We start from the raw sequence: 18,036 nt of genomic DNA on the forward strand, positions 1-18,036 counted from the left end.
TGGAAGCTCTTGTGCTGAGTCTGTCTGGCTTGTCTTGGGTCATGTGCTATCACCCTGGAAGAAGTAGGCAGGGCAGCAGAGTCAGGCACAGGGCCCAAACATGGGTCTGGGCATGTGGGGAAGGGTGGTTTCCCAAATTACATTTACAAATTGAGGAGAGGACTGTTTATTCCATGGTTTTGGGCCAGCAAGGAGGATGGTTCCTGCCAGAAAGGTCTTTCAGAACTCTTGATGTACTCCCAGGAAGGCAGCCATGTGCTCACATGGGACCAGTTGCTCCCCTTTCTAAGACGGGGTCTCAGAGATGGTGGGGTCCTTCATCGTACATGGTGGGGTAGGTTAGGAGCGTCCGGAGCGCCTGGGGAATGGAGCCGGGATGGTGATATCTGAATCAGATTTAGTTCGGGCTGCTTAGATGGAAAGACTGCCTTGGTCTGAGTCATTTTTACACTCACAGCTCAGGAAGGTGGAGGAGGGCCCAGCAGGAGCCAGGATCTGCAAATAAAGCCGCCATCCGGCGAACCATGCCCTCGCGGCATCTTGATGACAGAGCATGGCGCTGTGGTCATGCTGGCCTCCGGGTCACTATGGGGCTTCGGATTTGCCAATCCCTGCTGTCCGCTTTACCATGGCATATGCTGACCCACACAGGCTGATAATGCACCTCAGCGGGTCTCCAAGACACCTATAGGGGCTGTCCTCCTTCTGAGCCCTCCTGGTAGCATGCCGCCTGTCCTCTTTGCTACTTGTTTCACAATGCAGGGACCCTGGGATGTCACCCAAGACCCAGTTTTGCTCTTTGGGCACACGGAGACCTTCTCAGAGAGATCCGAGACTACCTCCAACCCCCAGGCCTCGTCTAGATGGGATGGCAGAGATGGGACAGCTCTGAATTTCCAGGAAGGAACTCCGTCATTCTCACCCCCTCCCAATACGAAGGTAAGAGGATCTATTGGACACAGTGATCCAGAGTCCAAAGCCGTGGATAGGTCTCCAGGCGTGAGTCAAAGAGCGCCAGAGGGGGAGCATTAACTTTATGAAGGTCACATGATTATTCAGTTCCTTGGTTATTTTGGACAGACTGAGGCAGCCAGAACCCAGAATTTGGTTCTCTCTTGGTCATGGCTGTCCTCTATGACTCCGCCTCCTGGATGGCTGTCTCTGAATGAAGTGGGAGGGCACCAACCCAACAAAGTCAGGAGGGCAAGAAGAGCCTGGGGTTGGGGGCTATGGCTGTTCTTTAGGTTAAAGAAGTTTTCCTTGTTTGTGTTTCTTTGCCATTTGCCAAGTTAGAATGCCAGAGCCACAGGCACTGGAGGGCTCTCCCGGTTGTCCATTCCCTTTGTGCTTTTTTCCTGGAGAACTGCTGGGGAAAGTCGCAGAGAAGGGGTGTCCCACGTCACAAGCCGGGCCCCAGCTATGGAGCTAAAGGAGGTTGGAGGGAGGTAGGGGTCAGCCAGACACTTTATTCCATCAAACCCCGCCTCACCATCCTGGGCTGTCCCACTGTGAAACGGACTGTCCTGTGAGGTCGTGGGCACCCTGTCAATGGGGGTGGCCAAGTAGAGGCCAAAGGACCCGCGGACGGGGAAGCTGTGGAGGAGGTTTCTGTGCAAGAACGAGCTCTAAGGACTTCTAGAATTCCCTGAGTCTATTGCTCAGCAGAATAAAATTCCCCCAGGCCCAAGATCTATGGAGCTCCCCTGCTGTCCTCTCTCTGGTCTTGGTCTGGCTTGGATGACCTGGCTGACATCCAGGAAGCGCGGGCACGACGCCAGGCCAGGCGGTGCCTTGCAGAGTGCGTGAGCCTGCTGGGACTTCCTCTCAGGTCCTCGTCAATGACTGCTTGGATTAATCTCCAGGACGATGAGCGCTGCCAGGCTCGTCTCCACTGAGCTCTCTATGCCACCTCCCCCGCCACCCACCCCCTCAGATCCACAGAGCTCGGCATTATATCTGTGCCCTCAGAGAGGGGACACAGAGAAGGAGAAAGAGGCTTTGACTGTCTCCTGAGGCCCCCGAAGGGAGCATGCCTGCGAGGGTGAAGCTGGAGAAAGACTTTTCCATCTGTTTTCTGTCACATGCCCCCTCAGAGTGGACCCGGGCAGGGAGAGAGCGTGGAGGCGAGCAGGGAGAGGGCAGCTGGTGCTTGGCTCGTCTGGTTCTTAGATTGCTCGTCCCCAGTGGGCAGTGAAGCCAAGAATGGACAAAGACGCGAGACCACCAGATAAGAGAGGAGGTGTAGGACTGAGCCCCTGTGGTTGTGCCTGGGCTGTGTGGGGCCCACACTCTAGGGGGTGGGGAGTGCTACTGAACCCTGGCCTGTGGGGCTGGCGTCCACCTCGTGACCTAGTTGCTTAGAAGGGGTCAGGGCCTGGAAAGTGCCACGGGAGCTGTTGGCGGAGCTCGGGCAGGCCTCTGAGTTTCCTGCTGTCCTGTGCTCCTTCTACAGGACAAGCGGCGAGACCCCCTGCTCTTTCTTACCTGGCTGTGTGAACAGGGTCCGCAAATGTCTGAGCTGCAAGAGACGCCCCAAATTTTCTGTCTCTTCCCCCCTCATATAGATAAGACTCAGAGCAATGAAGTGCTAATAAAATGCTCGGGAAGAGGAACCCACGGCACTAGGCTCGTGGAGCGCGGACAATAACCCACCTTGCTCAGAACCTTTCTGCTTTTCCAGGGCGCTTTCACAAACTCCACGCCATTCCCATTGCACCCTGCCGTGGCCCCCGACGGCCCGGAGGTTCCCCGACGGCAGTGATGAGGGTCCGTTCTTAGGCTGGGAGCACCCTGGGGTGCAGGCCCTGGGCGTGAGCAGGAGGGCAGCTCCCCAGGGGCCTGGGCATCATCCTCTTCTCCTCCCCCATGCCTCCTTTTGGGGCGACTGTGGTCACCTGTCCCTGTTTCCCGTCCCTCAGCAAGTCAGTGGCAGAGTGTACCGTCCACCTTCCTGGCTGGCCTCTGGGTGGGTGTGAGGCCCCGCGTGATGCCCTATGTGAGGCCCCACGTGATGCCCGCGTGAGGCCTAGGAAGGGCGAGCCCTGCTGAGTCAGGAGGTTCGGCCCCTGCGCCTGTAAGCCCCTTAGAGTGTGTGTTGTGACTTTGACAGGTGCTGGATGGGGCAGGACGGGGTGCACAGGTGAGAGCCTCACTGCGCTCTGCATCTTATTACCCTCCGTGACTGCAGAAGGATAATCAGGACACCGGCTCCCCGCATCCTCCTGCTTATCCCCCCGTAGGGCCTGGGAGCTGGGGTCTCAGGGCTGGGAGGGCTCTGGGCAGAGGCAGTGGCGCCTCCACTCCTGCCCTTCACGGCCCTGGCATAGTTGGTGCCCGGCCTCTCCCTGCAGGCAGCACCAGGCCCACTGTCCCTCTGTCCTGGGCTCTGTCCACTGCCTGCCGTCCTCAGGAGTCTAATGTCTCCGCTGCCCCAGGGGTGCCCTCAAGACCTTGCATTAATCACCCCTGGCACATGGAAATGGATCCCACGCTCCAGGAAGGCGGGCCCCCGGCTTTTCCTGGGCACTTGTTCCCTTACCTCTGCTGCCTTCGCTGTCGGGAAAGTCTCTGTTGCGCCCCCGACAATCCACAGGCCGAAGTGCTCTTTCCAACCACTCAGTGGGCGGCGGCATCTGGGGCCACCGTGTGAGAGAACCCAGGGCTCCCTGTGATTCTCCTGTCACCCGTGTCTACCTCTCTCCTTCCTTGAAGACGCGCAACTCAACCAAGCATGTCACCACCACCATTTCATTTTTTTTAAGACTTTATTTATTTATTCATGACACACACACACACACACACACACAGAGCGAGAGCGAGAGAGACACACAGGCAGAGGGAGAAGCAGGCCCCATGCAGGGAGCCTGATGTGGGACTCGATCCCGGGACTCCAGACTCCAGGATCATGCTCTGGGCTGAAGGCAGGTGCTAAACCGCTGAGCCACCCAGGGATCCCCCATCATTTGGTCTTTATTGCTGTGAAGAACACTGACCTGGAATTCCTAAAGTGGGAATGACAATTTGGTGAAGACAATTCAGGGATGAGGCCAACGTCACAAGGTGTGGAGTGTGGGGGGGGTGTCATCTGGGCTCCCATCTGTGTGTGTGTCTCTGTTATCACTTTTGTCACTTCCCTGGGCAGTCCTGCCACTTCTCCTGGGGTCTTCCCTAGCTTACACCTTCGTGGCTGCCTTCAGGTTCCATCTGTGTTCCCTCACCCTTCCTGTGCCCCAAGTTCTACATCCTTGAGCAATACTGACACAGCGGGACCTCAGCTACCGTGCAGACACACACACACCACACACACGTGCACATGTGCACAAGAGCACACAGAGACACTATATACACGCATACCACATATATACACACACACCACACATAGCATCATACACACACGCACACATACCACACACAGTTACCACATATAACACCACGCACACACACCACACATGCATGCATACATTCCACACACAGATAGAACACATACCATACACACAGACACACGGTACACATGCCACACACATATAGCACACGTATACACACATACTGCACATACATCACAATACACACACATACACATATGCCACACACACACCATACACACATACACACTCAAACACACACCACATACACACCACCCACACACCACAAAGACTGAGCACATGAGAGAGGCAAACAACATCAAGAGTAAGACCCAGAAGTAGAGACACAGAGGGATGGAGTCCAGAGGAGATCTGGGTGAGTGCAGAGGAAGGGAGGACGAAGTAGGGAGGGAAGAGAGAGGACAGATCAGAGTTTGTGTGTCGGAAGGCTGGGGTCTAAGTGTAGTTTCACCACTTACTGGCTGAGCCACTTGCCAAAGTCACTTAACCTCTCCGAACCTCATTTTCCTATCTGTAAAATGGACATTATTTATTTAATTAATATTCATGAAGGATCGCCTTCTAGGTGTTGGGGTACATCAGTGAACACAAGAATTAAAAATCCTGCCTTCTTGTGGATGGAGATGAGATGAAGGAGATACACACCATAAGCAAAGGACATCGTGAACTAGTAGAGAAATGCTAACGAGTGTTAATCTGGGTCTTCTGAAAACTGAACCCCAAGTTAGGATTGAACATGCAAGGAGTTCCTTAGAGGAAATGCCTATGGGAGGGAAAGTAGAGGGCTTAGAGAAACATGGGCTATGGGACCACCATGCAAGTCTGGCTCTGAGGAGAGGGACAAGTCTGAGTGGAGACTTCCAGGGTCAGCAAGACCATCAGGGAGTCAAGCCTGAGCCGAACATATGGAGCCCCAGTCTTGTGGGTGTACTCAGTTGCTGGCTGAGGGTGGTATTTGGAAGGTGTGGTCTGAGCTCAAATGGGTGTGAGGTCAGAGCAGTTGAGGCCCTTGGCCAAGACCAACTCCGGCCCTTGTGCTGCACAAAGTTGGTCTGTAGGGTGCATTCTCACGTGACATATGAGAAAAGTAAATTCTAAAGAGTGGAGCAGGTTAAGGAAGATGGGGGTGCTGGGATGTGCACAGGTTGCAGTTTTCATAGGGTGGTCAGGGTCAGCCTCATTAGAGAAGGTGACTTTTGAGCAAAGATTTGGAGGAGGTGAGGGAGAGAATCATTCAGATGTCAGCGCCACCATCACGTTGACATCATCATGGGGTCGGCCATGCGTGGGAAAGCACTTTGTAAACAGTATAGACTCAGCTGACAGAGAACAAACAAAAAACAAGGCCATTTGTCCTGGCATCTTGGGACTTCCATGTCCCCAAGAGAGGAGATGCTGGCCTCTGTCCCAGACCACGCTGGACTCCTCTGTTGGGGAGGAGCTGCTTGGAGGACTGCACTCCCGTTGGGAAAGCAAGGTATTCTGTTTCCAGGACATGCCACTCCCAGGGGTCCAGAACTCTCTGAAGGGCCAGAACAAATAACCCCCAAGATCCCCAGAGGACAGAATCTTATTTTCAGCTTAACAATGGGAAATAAAACAAACTCTTTTCTCAGACAACTAGATGAATATGTTATTATCCCTGACAACTGGAGTTAACAATAGCTCCTGATAAGAGATCACTTCTGTCTCCGTGGCATCCTGGTGGATGGAGTATCGTTAGTAAAATCCAAAGGCAAGAAGGAAAGGGTTGGAGGTCACCAAGTATCTATTCTGTGCCAGGTGCAGTCATGTGTTTTTTATGAGTCTCGGAGTATCCTATCCCCTTTAAGAAAATAGGAAACTGAGGCCCCCAGGAATTCATAGCTGGTAAATGGTGGAGTGGGGACCTTAACTCTGCTGGCTGTGTTTCCAAAGGCCATACTCCTTAATACACTGCTTTCTACAATGGCTCATCATATTTACCCATTTCTTATTACACCTCTCACATCAAGTTGTATTTTAATTACTTGTCTGAGATCTGTCTCTTCATCCCTCTTCACTCCCTCATCTCTGTCTGTGCACTGTGTGCCCCTGAAGGGAACAGGTGGGTTGTATTGATCTCTTTGTGGCCCACAGCATGTGTAGAGGGCCCTGATGTGGCAGGCTCTCAAGCTGCGTAACGGATGGCCACGTCACACTCAACCAGATGTCTATACCTTCCAGCTGAGAGAAGGATGGCAATATACTTTGGTATTCTTTGGAACTAGAGTTCTTAAATAAGACCCTATATAAGAATCACCTGCAGGAAGTTTTAAAAAATACAGATATGCAGGTCCTGTCATTGGAAATTCTGATTTGCTGGGTGCCAAGCAGGCCCAAGAATCTGCATTTTAATAAACACTTTTACTCTATGAGAACCTACACCTAGGGTGGGCAACCGGTAGGCTGGGTCCATTTGGTGGCATTCCTAGGGGGAAATGGTTACTGGTCTTCCTCTTGCCTTTAGGAAAAGGGCCATGGAATAGGTGGTTCTGGTGTCCTTGGAAAATACCAAGGTGCCCTCCCTGTCTCTCGCTCTGGTCACAGGACAAGGACCTGGATCAAAGCAGAAGGGAATTTAGAGGTCTTGAGGGGCTCATGCATTGCCTTTGTGTGGTTCAGCTTCCTTGGCCTGTTCAGAAATGCCCCCTGTAATCCTTCAGAGGAAGGTGGGCGAATTTACCCAGAACTTGACCCTGTCCCGGAGATGTATTCTATAAGCTGGTAGAGACCTCAGGGACATTTTCATCTTGTCCCCCTCATTGGCGTATGAACAATGAACTAGTGCTTGAGAGTGGAAGTGATAGTTTCTGGTCACATGACTAGCAGTTCCAGAGCTAGCTGTGGAGCCCACGTGTTCTGATCCCCAGGTGAGTCCTTGCTCCCTACTTGAAGCCATAGATGCATGGTGCCCTCAAGCCCAGTGTCAGCCATCCAGCATGAACCAGCAGACCTTCCAAGACGTGCAGGGGTGCATGCTGGGCCTGACCAGTGGAGAGCTCTGGGAGATGACTCTCCTGTTCCCAAACCCTCAACGTGTGGCAGGGGTAATGCCTCCTGGTACATCACAACTAAAAGCTAGTCCCACTCCCAACTTTTCATACTCCACACTTGTTTTTCTCCCATCCCTCCCTCTGTAATGGACTAGAACTCACCCTCTTGTTCATTGTTTTCAGAAATTCGGTGGTATATGAAGTGATTTGAGATGTAAGCAGACCAATATTTTAAGAGTTAACATGCATTGCCTGCCCTATAACAGGCTCTATGCACTCTGGATATATTAACTCATTAAATTCTCAGAACTATCTCCCGAGGTACTAGTAGGTCTCCATTTATAATGAAGAAACCAATATACTATGAGGTTGAAATCTCCGCAGGGCCACAGAGTGGGTACGAGTTGGAACCACGTTTCCAAGCCAGGCTCTTGCGTCCAGAGGGGGCATATTTGTCTGCTATTCCATGTTTCAGTTTGATTTTATTCCAGTATGTATGAGAAAACAAAACAATTTACATGCCCGTTGGGGGATCTGTACTCCAACTCCTATCTATTGTTGGTTCTCCAATAAGACAAGGATATTTTTTAAAAGAAGGGAGCTGCCTTAAAAGCTGGTTTGGCATTTTTCAGATAAAGAAACTGAGGCTCTGAGGGCTGAAATCACCGCCCACCCCGCCATGTGCTACTGGGAGTTAGCGGCCGGCCTGAAGCTGGAATCTGGTTCTCCCAATGCCAGTCCCATCTCCATTGCTTTTCCCCTGAATGTCCTTTTACATGGACTTGGTGAAAGTCAAGTTTTTCACAATTTAAACCATTTAAACTTTACACATATAGTTTAAGTTTGGAACCTGGCATGCACTATGGTTTGCTTGCATGAAAAAATTAAGCTCAATGCCCTCAAAGCTGTTTGGTTAAAAACATGGTTCAGAATCTGATGGGGTTTCATTTAAACCACCATGACCATGTCTCAGTCCCCCTACAGTTGATTTCTAAAGGGATATGTGTTATCTTTAAGTGTTACCAGCTTTTTCTTTTCCTGCTCGTCACCTCTCCCTCCTAAAGCTTCTTCTCCCCAAAGAGGCTGCTCCCATTTGCCCCTGCCCTCCCTGCCTCCTTGTGCTGGGATGACACTCACACGCTGATGCACAGCCTGCTAGGCTGCCACTTACGACTCCCTTCCCTTTGGGGTGTCTCAGGTTCCTTACCTGTAAAATGATGATTAGGTCTGATGGTCACTAAGAGCCTATCATTGACCCAATAGTGCTAATACTGAAATACTGTTTATCCCCTTGACCTTCGTGTTATTTCCTCTCCTCCTCAGACTCAGCTGTCACAAGCGAGCCGTGCAATTTCCCATTCCTCAGGAAGTCCTCAAATAAAGCTCATTTTTCAATGGGGGTGGGAGGAGCTGCACATTATTCTTTTTCAAAATAATGACAGGAGAAGAAAAAGAACCAGAAAAGAAAAAATGCCAAAACACAACAAAAACAGAAGCAGGTCAAAACAGGAAAATCCACCCTTGTAGGAGGAGGTAGGGAGAAAGGTCAGCACCCACCACATTCTGAGGGAGCTTCAGCCTCTGGCTCTGTGGTTTTATATATTATTAGAGTTGTTACAACAAATAAATGGAGAAGAGAAGCTGGATGGTGCTGACAAGTGGGGCTCTGGGTGGGAAGTCACTCCTGCCCAACAAAACGCTCTGTCTAAAAATACACAGCCAGGACCTCGTTGTTTCCATAAACAGATGGACACCACGGGCCTGGTGGAGGGGCAGAGGCAGTGGGAGGAAATTGTATCTGACAATGATAAAAATCTGGCATCTCCCAGAGCTTCACATCCTGGACGAGTCCAGCCTGCTGTCCATATCCCCCGCTTGTGCAAGTGAGGTGACTGTAAATAGAATTCTCTGGACTCCCACCACGGCTGCCCCTTGTAAGGAAGGGAGAGGGGAGGGCATGAAGCATATCTCCTGCTTGCCCACCTGCCCAGTGTCATCTACAAAGAGGAGGCAGATGAGATATGGAAGCTGCTGGTGGGGTGGAGGAGATGAGATAGGGCTCTATGGCCACCCTCATTCCTGGCTATAAGCCTAAGCAGACCATCCATGTTGTGGGCCTGGTTGTGTGACTTTCAGGAAGTCTTACTTCTTTGGACCTGACCTTCCAGATCTGTCAAAAGGGAGGGACACAATTCCAGAAGTAGTGCGTTCAGTTCTGAGAGACATGCTTTAAGAGGGATAATAACCAAGTGGTAGGGTCAAGTGGAGAGAGCCCCACAGATATGATCACCCTGTGGGGACCCATCAGGATTTGGGATCTCATATGAAAGAAAATGTGACTTGCTTTACATAGTTCCAGAGGGCAGAAAGAGAATGACGACTTTTACATACAAACTAGAAATGTACGTCACAAGGGAGATGTACATTGCCCAGATTGAGTGGGGACACCAGGAGCATGGAATCATTCATCGCTTAGGCATAGCGACAGAGATTGCAAGACCATCTCCAGGTATGTAAGTATTGGATGTAAGAACAGACCAGGTGACCTTGGACTCTAAAGCTCCTTCCGAACTCTGATTATTGGAGCGTGTTCTCCTCCTTCATGAAATGGGCCTCTGGGATGGTTAAGGAGATGTGAAGAAACTTAGCATGACTTAAGAGAGAAAATATAATGGTTGAGAGGTCATCCAATACAGGTTTTTGGTACGTGAAAATAAACCACATTACTTGCAAAACTGGTGATCTGGGCACAGAAAAGATGATGAAAGCAGTGGTTCACTGTTGGGGGTTCACAGATGTCAACTATCTCTTTCTGGGGATCCCTTCAAGCAAAGGACAATAGAGATGGTTAAAGATAGAGCTCTGAAGTAAGGCTTTCTTGATTTGCACCCTGATGCACTTACCCAGTAGCTGTGCATCTCTAGGCAAGTTACCTAATCCTTCTGAGCCCTTGTTTCCTCATAGAATAATGAAAATTTCTACTTTATAAAATTATTGTGAAGATATAGTGAGATAAGACATATATAGTTGTGCTGGGTAATCCCCTTTTGCCCCTCTTGGATAATTTACTCTTCCCCACACTACTTTCTACCCTACAGGCTAGGCATCAGATCAGTGAGTTCTCATGTCTTCCGGTGAGTTCTCATGTCCTCTGGTTTCCCATTAGTTTGGCTAATGAGGAGCCCCAGCAGGACAGCAGAAGGCAGAAAGATAGTGAGCTGGTTATTCCTCCAACTTTCTCTCTGAGAGGACACAAGGGGTCAACTCGTCCCTAGACTGAAGGTTATAACTCCTGTCAGGTGGCTCTGCCCACTAATTTTCTCTGGGGTTGGATAACAGCTAACTTGCCAACCTGTCAAGTCCAAGGATAATAATTGTAGTCCACTGTTACTTGCCTTGGGGTATTGCAGGACTACTTGTTAACTTCCTTACACTCCGTCCACATTTATTAAATCATCTTTTCATTAAACCCACCTCAAATGATACCAATCTGGTTGTACCTTTTGTTTCCCACTGAGACCTGGGCTGATACTCTGTGACTGCCATAAAATTAACATTCAATTTATTAACTCAACAAACATTAGTCAAGTACCTACTGTGTTTGAGGTCTACTCTACCTACTGGAAGTTTTATGGGAAATGTAAGCAGAGATTCCTGCCCTAGGCATTAGGTTCTGCGGTTCAATATTGTGCAAAGAGGGTAGTGGGGATTAAAAAGGTCAATCTCCATCCCAAGGATAAAGAGGCCTTCATTTCTGTCTCTTTAAAATGAAGGGCACTGGACCAGTTTCTCTGTAGCTTGTCCTCAGGAGTTGTCTCTGCATTGGAAGCCTATTTCTACCCATCGCTACAGAGATGGACAACTTATATGACCTGAGAACTTCAATTCAATTTAATTAAAGTTGTTGTCTGTTGAACATTTATGATGCTCCAGGTTGTGTGTGAGACTGCTTGTGGATATAAGGTGCACAATGGAAGGTTTTTATCCACTGGATGGTCACCCCTGGAATTGGAAATCAGAGAAAGGTCCAGGGGAAAGTATAATTGCTGGAACTTGGTAAGATGGTAGTTGTAGGGGAAGGCCTCCAAAGGGCAGCTCGGTCCTCAGCTAGGGCTATTCAGCCACTGCTAGCCCTTGGACAAGAATGGAGGAACTGGGGAATAAACATCTACATCTCTTGTTCTTCCTGTCTTCCAACCTCCCCCACTGTCAGCTGTCCGTAGTGGAACCCCAGAGGGATCCAAGGCAGCCAGAGGGAATGGGGGTTTGGTTCATGCATTCCTAAGGCATCATCGTCTAGGGTCCCAGAGCAGGATGTGGGTAGAGAGTGGACCTGGGGGAGCAAGAAGGGAAGACCTCGTCTTACTAATCATGTCCTTGCTCTCCTCTCTATAAAGATGCTGTACATCTGAGGAGGCCACCACGGTGTCTCCTTCTGTGATCTCCCTGTTTCTAGTCCCGTGTCTTGCCCCTATTGGAACCCTAAGTGTCGGTTAAGAGATTGGGAGTAATAGAGCTGAGGACTGGTGGCAAGATTGGGTGATTTCAGGGGGAAATGGTAGTCTCCAGTGCCAGAGTGAAGAAATTTGGTTTCAAGTGATCCCTAGGAACACCAGTCCTGTCTGGGCTCAGGGAGGTCACCTGGAGAGTCACAAATATCATGTGGGGATGATTCTGTATGAGAATTCTTGCATCTGCACCAGCATCAGGAGGACTGTTTGCTTTTGCCCTGTAGTTGGTGAGGCGATGGGGCCTCCGTGGGGCTCTCCTTAATCAGAGCCAGGACTTCCCTCCCCCATGTCATTATAACACTGCACATTCCAGCTGTGGCTCCACTTTTCTTATGTTTAATTTCAGTCCACTTATTCCAGCTATTATTATCATGGTGATTATTATTTATGGAGTGCTGACAGAAGGGTTGGCGACAAGGCAGATAAAGAGATGCTGAGATACGTGCCTCCCAGCTGTTGCGACTGCCACCACCTCCTCCTTTTGTTCTGGAAGATTCTGCTTTCAGAATCTATCCCTTGTTAGGTCTTGGATGGGAGGTCATAGGGCAGTATTTTCCAAGGGTAAGGGCATGTACCACTTATAGCAGAATCCGTTTGGGTGCTGGAAAAATACAGATTCTGGGGTGCCACTCCACATCTACTGAGTCAGAATCTCAGTGTGTCCCGGGGTCCTAGATTTAAGCAGGTGCCCCAGGAAATTCTTAGATCTAAGGAGAAATCCTGCTGTGGGAAACCCATTGAATAGAAAGGAAAAACAAGGAGAGAGGCAGGGTATAAACATGGGATTTGGTCCCCTTGTCAAGCAAGTCACAGAGAGAAGTGAGCAAGAACGTTTTCATGAAGAAATGCTGCCTACCTCTGTTTATAAACACTGATAAAAGGAATACAATATGAGCTAGAAAGCTGGGCTTGGGATTGCTTGGTTTTAAACTCCGAAGCTTTGGAAAGAAAGGGGTGGATATGAGAGAGGTCTTACTAATAAAGACCCCTAAGCAATCTTTATAAAACCAATCATAGTAACCATTGTTTATTAGGTATATGATAGTTGCTGTACATTTTTCTCAGTACCTTCCATGTGCGAAACTCACTTCGTGCTCAGTACGACCCCTGGAAGTCTGTGCCAATAGTATCCCATTTTGAAGATGGGGAAGCTGAGGCAAAGGGCGGTTAAATACATTGCTCAGGATAAGAAAACTGGCAGGTGAAGCTGGGGGCAATGCCAGGCATTCTGCTCTCCTGGACACACTCTCTGCTGACTTCCAATATGGAAAAATGAGGTTTGAGTAAATGTTGCATCTATGGTTCGTTGAAGAAATTCTGAGTTGCCTCCTGTGTGCTAGGCACTCTCATAGTTACCAGGAATACACAGGGCAGAAGACATCCAGTTGATTTTATTGGTTTCTCTATGTTTCAGTGCAGCTTTTTGGGGAGTTCTATGCAAAATGCTAAACTTGCTTAAGTGAGTGGGGAATGTGTCCCTGGGCAGGTGGCGTTGCAGCTGATTCTTTAAAGACATGTTGGAGTGGCTTGGGCAAAGAATAAGGGAGAAGCGAATACCAGGGAGAGGAAAATGTACATGTGAAAACACAAAGCAGGGGAAAGAATGAGGTATTTATATGAATCATGGCTGTCTGGGGGGTTGAACACAGGGTCTGTGGTGTTTAGGGGGCAGGACGTGAAATTGGAAGGGTGAGCTTCGCACTTTGTTGTGCCAGACTTGAGAACTAACTAGGGCACTTGAGCTTACTCTATCCACTTATTCCAGCTATTATTAGCATGGTGATTATGATTTCTGGAATTGATAGGTATTGGGGGAACCCCGGGAGGAATGGCATAGTCATAAGATGACTGGTAACAGTGGGAAAGGGTGGAGATCTGTCGAGAAGGTGTCCAGGAGACCAGCTTTAGCCTCTGAGAAAAAGCTTAGGTAAGAATTTTGAGGACCTGAACTAATTTCAGTGGAAGGGATGATGGAGAAGGGATGAAATGGAAATATATTCACAAAGGGTGAAATGCTCTTGGAGAGCAATTTGATACTAGAGGCTGATGGAGAAGAAACATACAGGATGCCTTAAAAAAAAAAAGATTTATTTATTTTGGTGGGGGGGAAGGGGCAGAGGGAGAGGGAGAGAGAAACTTAAGCAGACTCTGCTGAGTGCGGAGGCTGATGGGGGCCTGGAACTCAGACCCTGAGATCAGGACCTGAGCAGAGGCCAAGAGTCAGATGCTTAACCGACTGTGCCTCCTCGGCACTCCAAACAGGCTGACTTTTGGGTTTTAGGCTTGGAAGACTGAAAAGATGTTGCTCTGAAGGTAGAGAATATAGGAGTTGGGGGTAGTTTTAGGGGAAGAGTAAAGGATTTGGATTGTGCCATGTTGCCTTAAAAGGGCCAAGAAATATGAGTAGGGAGCATAGGAGGGAGATCAGGGATGGAGATATAAAAACAAGATTTACTTTTTATTACTGAAGCTATATAACTATCTGATGGTTCTACATGCGATTTCTATAGATCTCTACTCCCAGCTGGAGAAGTATTTTTTTTAAGGACATATTTGCATTTTACTAGTTGATAGAGAACATATGTACCAGGTAAAACCATCACTCAACTCAGATTTTTAGATACAACTTAATTTTTCTTTTTTTCAGAATTGAATTCAACTGCTGCATTTACTGATGGTTTAACCCCTCGCCCCCTTTATCTTTTTCACTAGTGCCCACAACCCCCTCTACTCCGGCAGCCACCTGTTTGTTCTCTGTATTTAAGTCTGTTGTTGATGGTTTAAACTTTTAACCCTGCTCCTCAAAGTAAATTAATTACTCATGGTTTGAAATCTGGTCTATTTCAGGTTAATTTTTTGAAATAGAACTTGATTTTCCTTTCCTTCCTCCCTTCCTTCCTTCCTTCCTTCCTTCCTTCCTTCCTTCCTTCCTTCCTTTCTTCCTTCCTTCTTTTCTTCCTTCCTCTCTTTTTTCTCTTCTTTCTTTCTTTCTTTCTTTCTTTCTTTCTTTCTTTCTTTCTTTCTTTCTTTCTTTCTTTCTTTCTTTCTTTCTTTCTTTCTCTTTCTTTCTTTCTTTCTTTCTTTCTTTCTTTCTTTCTTTCTTTCTTTCTTTCTTTTCCTTCCTTCCTTCCTTCCTTCCTTCTTTCTTTCTTTCTTTCTTTCTTTCTTTCTTTCTTTCTTTCTTTCTTTCTTTCTTCTTTCTTTCTTTCTTTTCTTTCGTCCTTTTCTTTGTTGGTAGTTTTTGAGGAGATGTAAGCTTTCACAGCATCATGGTGGGACATGGAGGGTCTTAAGTGATGCCTAGGAAACTTATTTATTTGTCTTCTGTCCTTCAAACAAATTTTGAGGGACACCTGGGTGGCTCAGCAGATGAGCATCTGCCTTCAGATCAGGGCATGATCCTGGGGTCCTGGGATCGAGTCCCACATTGGGCTTCCTGCAGGGAGCCTTCTTCTCCTTCTGCCTCTGTCTCTGCCTCTCTTTCTGTGTCTCTCATGAATAAATAAATAAAATCTTAAAAAAAAAACCCCACATTTTGAAATGTTCATTTGTAGGTGTTTTAATCTGTTTTTCCCTTCTCAAGTTTCAGGGAGGTAACTTGTGAGAAGTAGAGTTTATATCATAATCACAGACTCTAGAGACAGACCATCTGGATTCAAATACCAGTTCTGCCACTGTCCAGCCATGTGACCTCAGGTAAGTTACTCAGTCTCTTTGTGCCATCACTTTCCTTGTCCATAAAAATGGGATAGCAGTATGACCTACCTCTTAACATTTTTGTGGGAATTAAATGAACTAGCATATAGAAAGTGCTTAGAACTTTATGCTTTATTGCTTGTGCACTTATCACATAGAAAGGTTGTATACATTTCATATTTTATTAATTTATATTTTCTTGCAGGATGGATTATAGAGGCTACGTTAAAATTAAAGTTTCTCTCTGTCTTTTGTAAATGTCTAAAGCTACCAGGATTTTTTTTTTTTTTTTGGTGTCTTATAGTGGGAGGGAAAAAGAAGGAGGCAAATATCTTGGGAGTGGCATGGCAGAGAGTGAACATCCCCAGAGAGGTTTGGGGGTCCTGGTGGTGCCCTGGAGAGGCAGCTGATCTTGGAGGCAGTGGCAGGGTGGGGGTCCAGGGAGGCCGGCCTTGGGGTGCAGTGGCAATGAACCTGAAGGGACTGGACTCTTCAGGCTGGCACAAGGACATCCTAGCAGGTGACAGGTGGGTCCATTACCCATGACCAGAAGACTGTCTCCAATGTTGGCACCATTCTGGGGAGAAGTGTCTTAGGAGAATGGAAGAGGATTTGTTCTGTTTTGCTCCTCTTAGTAGGTAAGAGACCTTGGATGAGGTACAAATGGATTTAAAGAAAATGACAATGGAAGTCTCTTGTACCTGTGAGCTAGTGGGTTCTTTGAACTCCACAGCCAGTTGCAGGGACGGGCATGGATGGCGGAGCAAGCACATGCTGCCTGTGTGATTCTTTGTTTCCAATGAAAACAAAACAAAAAACTCCTCCTTCTTCCTTCTTTTGCCTCCTCTTGGAGAACTGGAAGCAGAGTCCTAGGTCTCTGAGCTTAAGCAGGCCTCCCCAGAGCAGCATCAGGCAGGAAGATTCAGCTTCATTCCCCTCCACTTCCCTTAGACCCTCCTCAAGACTGACTGCCCTTCTGTGTTTCACTTCCTTTCCTGGTCTTAAATGCTCCCCTGTGCAGCTGTTCCACAGCTGCTGGCCCTCCGGTCACCTCCCACCCCCATCACTTCCCTGTTGAAGGGGGCTTGGGGAGAATGGGAAGGTGCTACATCAATGCACGACATTTCCTCCCCTGTCCCCTCAGCTGTGCAGCTCAGCTGTGTGTCCTCTGGCACCTACAAAATCAAGCACCTGCCATCCAGATGTTTGCACCTACAGGCCGGCAAAGCTGACTATAACTAGACCTTTAGAATGGAGACAGGTATTTAGTTGAGGGCAAGATTTAATGGAATTCTTGGCCTGAAAAGCCTTGGGTGGGGAGGTCATCTTTTCCATTTCTCTCCCTTCAGGAAGGATGAAGCTAAACATTCAAGTTCTTCCACAACTTCCCTTGGGCTCATTGTTGGGGGTTTTCCTTTATGATCAACCATATTTCTTTCTAATTTTGAGAGGTAGGCTAATACCATGCAGAGCTTATACATAATAATCATTTTACCTTTCCCCCAAGGTCATTACTATGAAGAAAGGAAGGGTGGTGATGTAGAATGAACATTGTCTTTGGGGTCCCACAAACCCATGTTCAAATCCAATCTTAATCATGTACTAGCTGTGACCTGCCTTAACCCCCAATTTCAGTTCTGTCTTCTTTAAAATTTGGATAGTAGCATTTGTTCAGATGAGGATTCAATGGATAATGTAGTGTTGTTGCTGGCTCAGAATAAGACCCCAGCAAGTCATAGCTATTGTTGTTATTGTTATGGACAGTCTGTTTCTTCATTTAGGCAAAAAATAATTCTGTCCAGAATTACTATCAGCGCATTTATGCTGAGTGCTTGCTGGTCTAAGTACTGTATAAAACAAGGCATCTCACTAATACCTTTACTTAGTGCAAAATTTCTTAGGTATGCTATAGTCCACCTGCATCAGAACTGCTTGTGAGCACTTGCTAAAACTGCAGAGTCTATGCCCTGGCACATGTACTGATTCAGAATTTGTTAGCTAGGGTGAGGGAATCAGCATTTTGTCAACCACTTCAAATAATTCTTATCATCTTAAATTCTGAGAGCTACTTTTAGGGTATATTACTAAGGTCAGATGGCTCATAGGTCAAAGAAGGCATATCACTTAGTGTTACCTGGAATCATAAGGGCACATAATGTTAGCATTGAAACAACCTCAGAGATCGCGTCATCCAATCTCTCACCAACTATAAGAATCTCTTTTAAAGAAAACTATAGAGTGGACTGCAGGTTCTCCAGGGCATGTAGGGAAGGTGGGATGAAAGAGCAGCCACCCAGGAACGAAGAAACAGTAAGAAAGGTTAACCAAGGACTGGAGCAACTGGCAGTATTATGGGATACTGGTTGTATGCAGAGCCCAGCATTGGCTGTGGTGGGAAGACACAGAGGAAGGAGTAGATAGGGCTCGAGGTAT

The 18,036-nt window shown here is 47.9% G+C and overlaps 1 long non-coding RNA gene across 1 annotated transcript in view; it reads left to right on the plus strand.

Moving 5' to 3' along the window:
• The first annotated feature begins 686 nt into the window (after nucleotides 1-686).
• LOC140625405 (uncharacterized) overlaps nucleotides 687-18,036 on the plus strand; it is a 173,586-nt gene continuing 156,236 nt past the window's right edge. Inside the window, exons 1-2 of the long non-coding RNA XR_012024742.1 lie at nucleotides 687-939; nucleotides 15,491-15,603. This is a non-coding gene — a long non-coding RNA (uncharacterized lncRNA). The remainder of the gene's footprint in view (nucleotides 940-15,490; nucleotides 15,604-18,036) is intronic.

Source organism: Canis lupus, chromosome 36, assembly GCF_048164855.1.
Source record: "Canis lupus baileyi chromosome 36, mCanLup2.hap1, whole genome shotgun sequence".
Taxonomy (NCBI): Eukaryota; Metazoa; Chordata; class Mammalia; order Carnivora; family Canidae; genus Canis; species Canis lupus.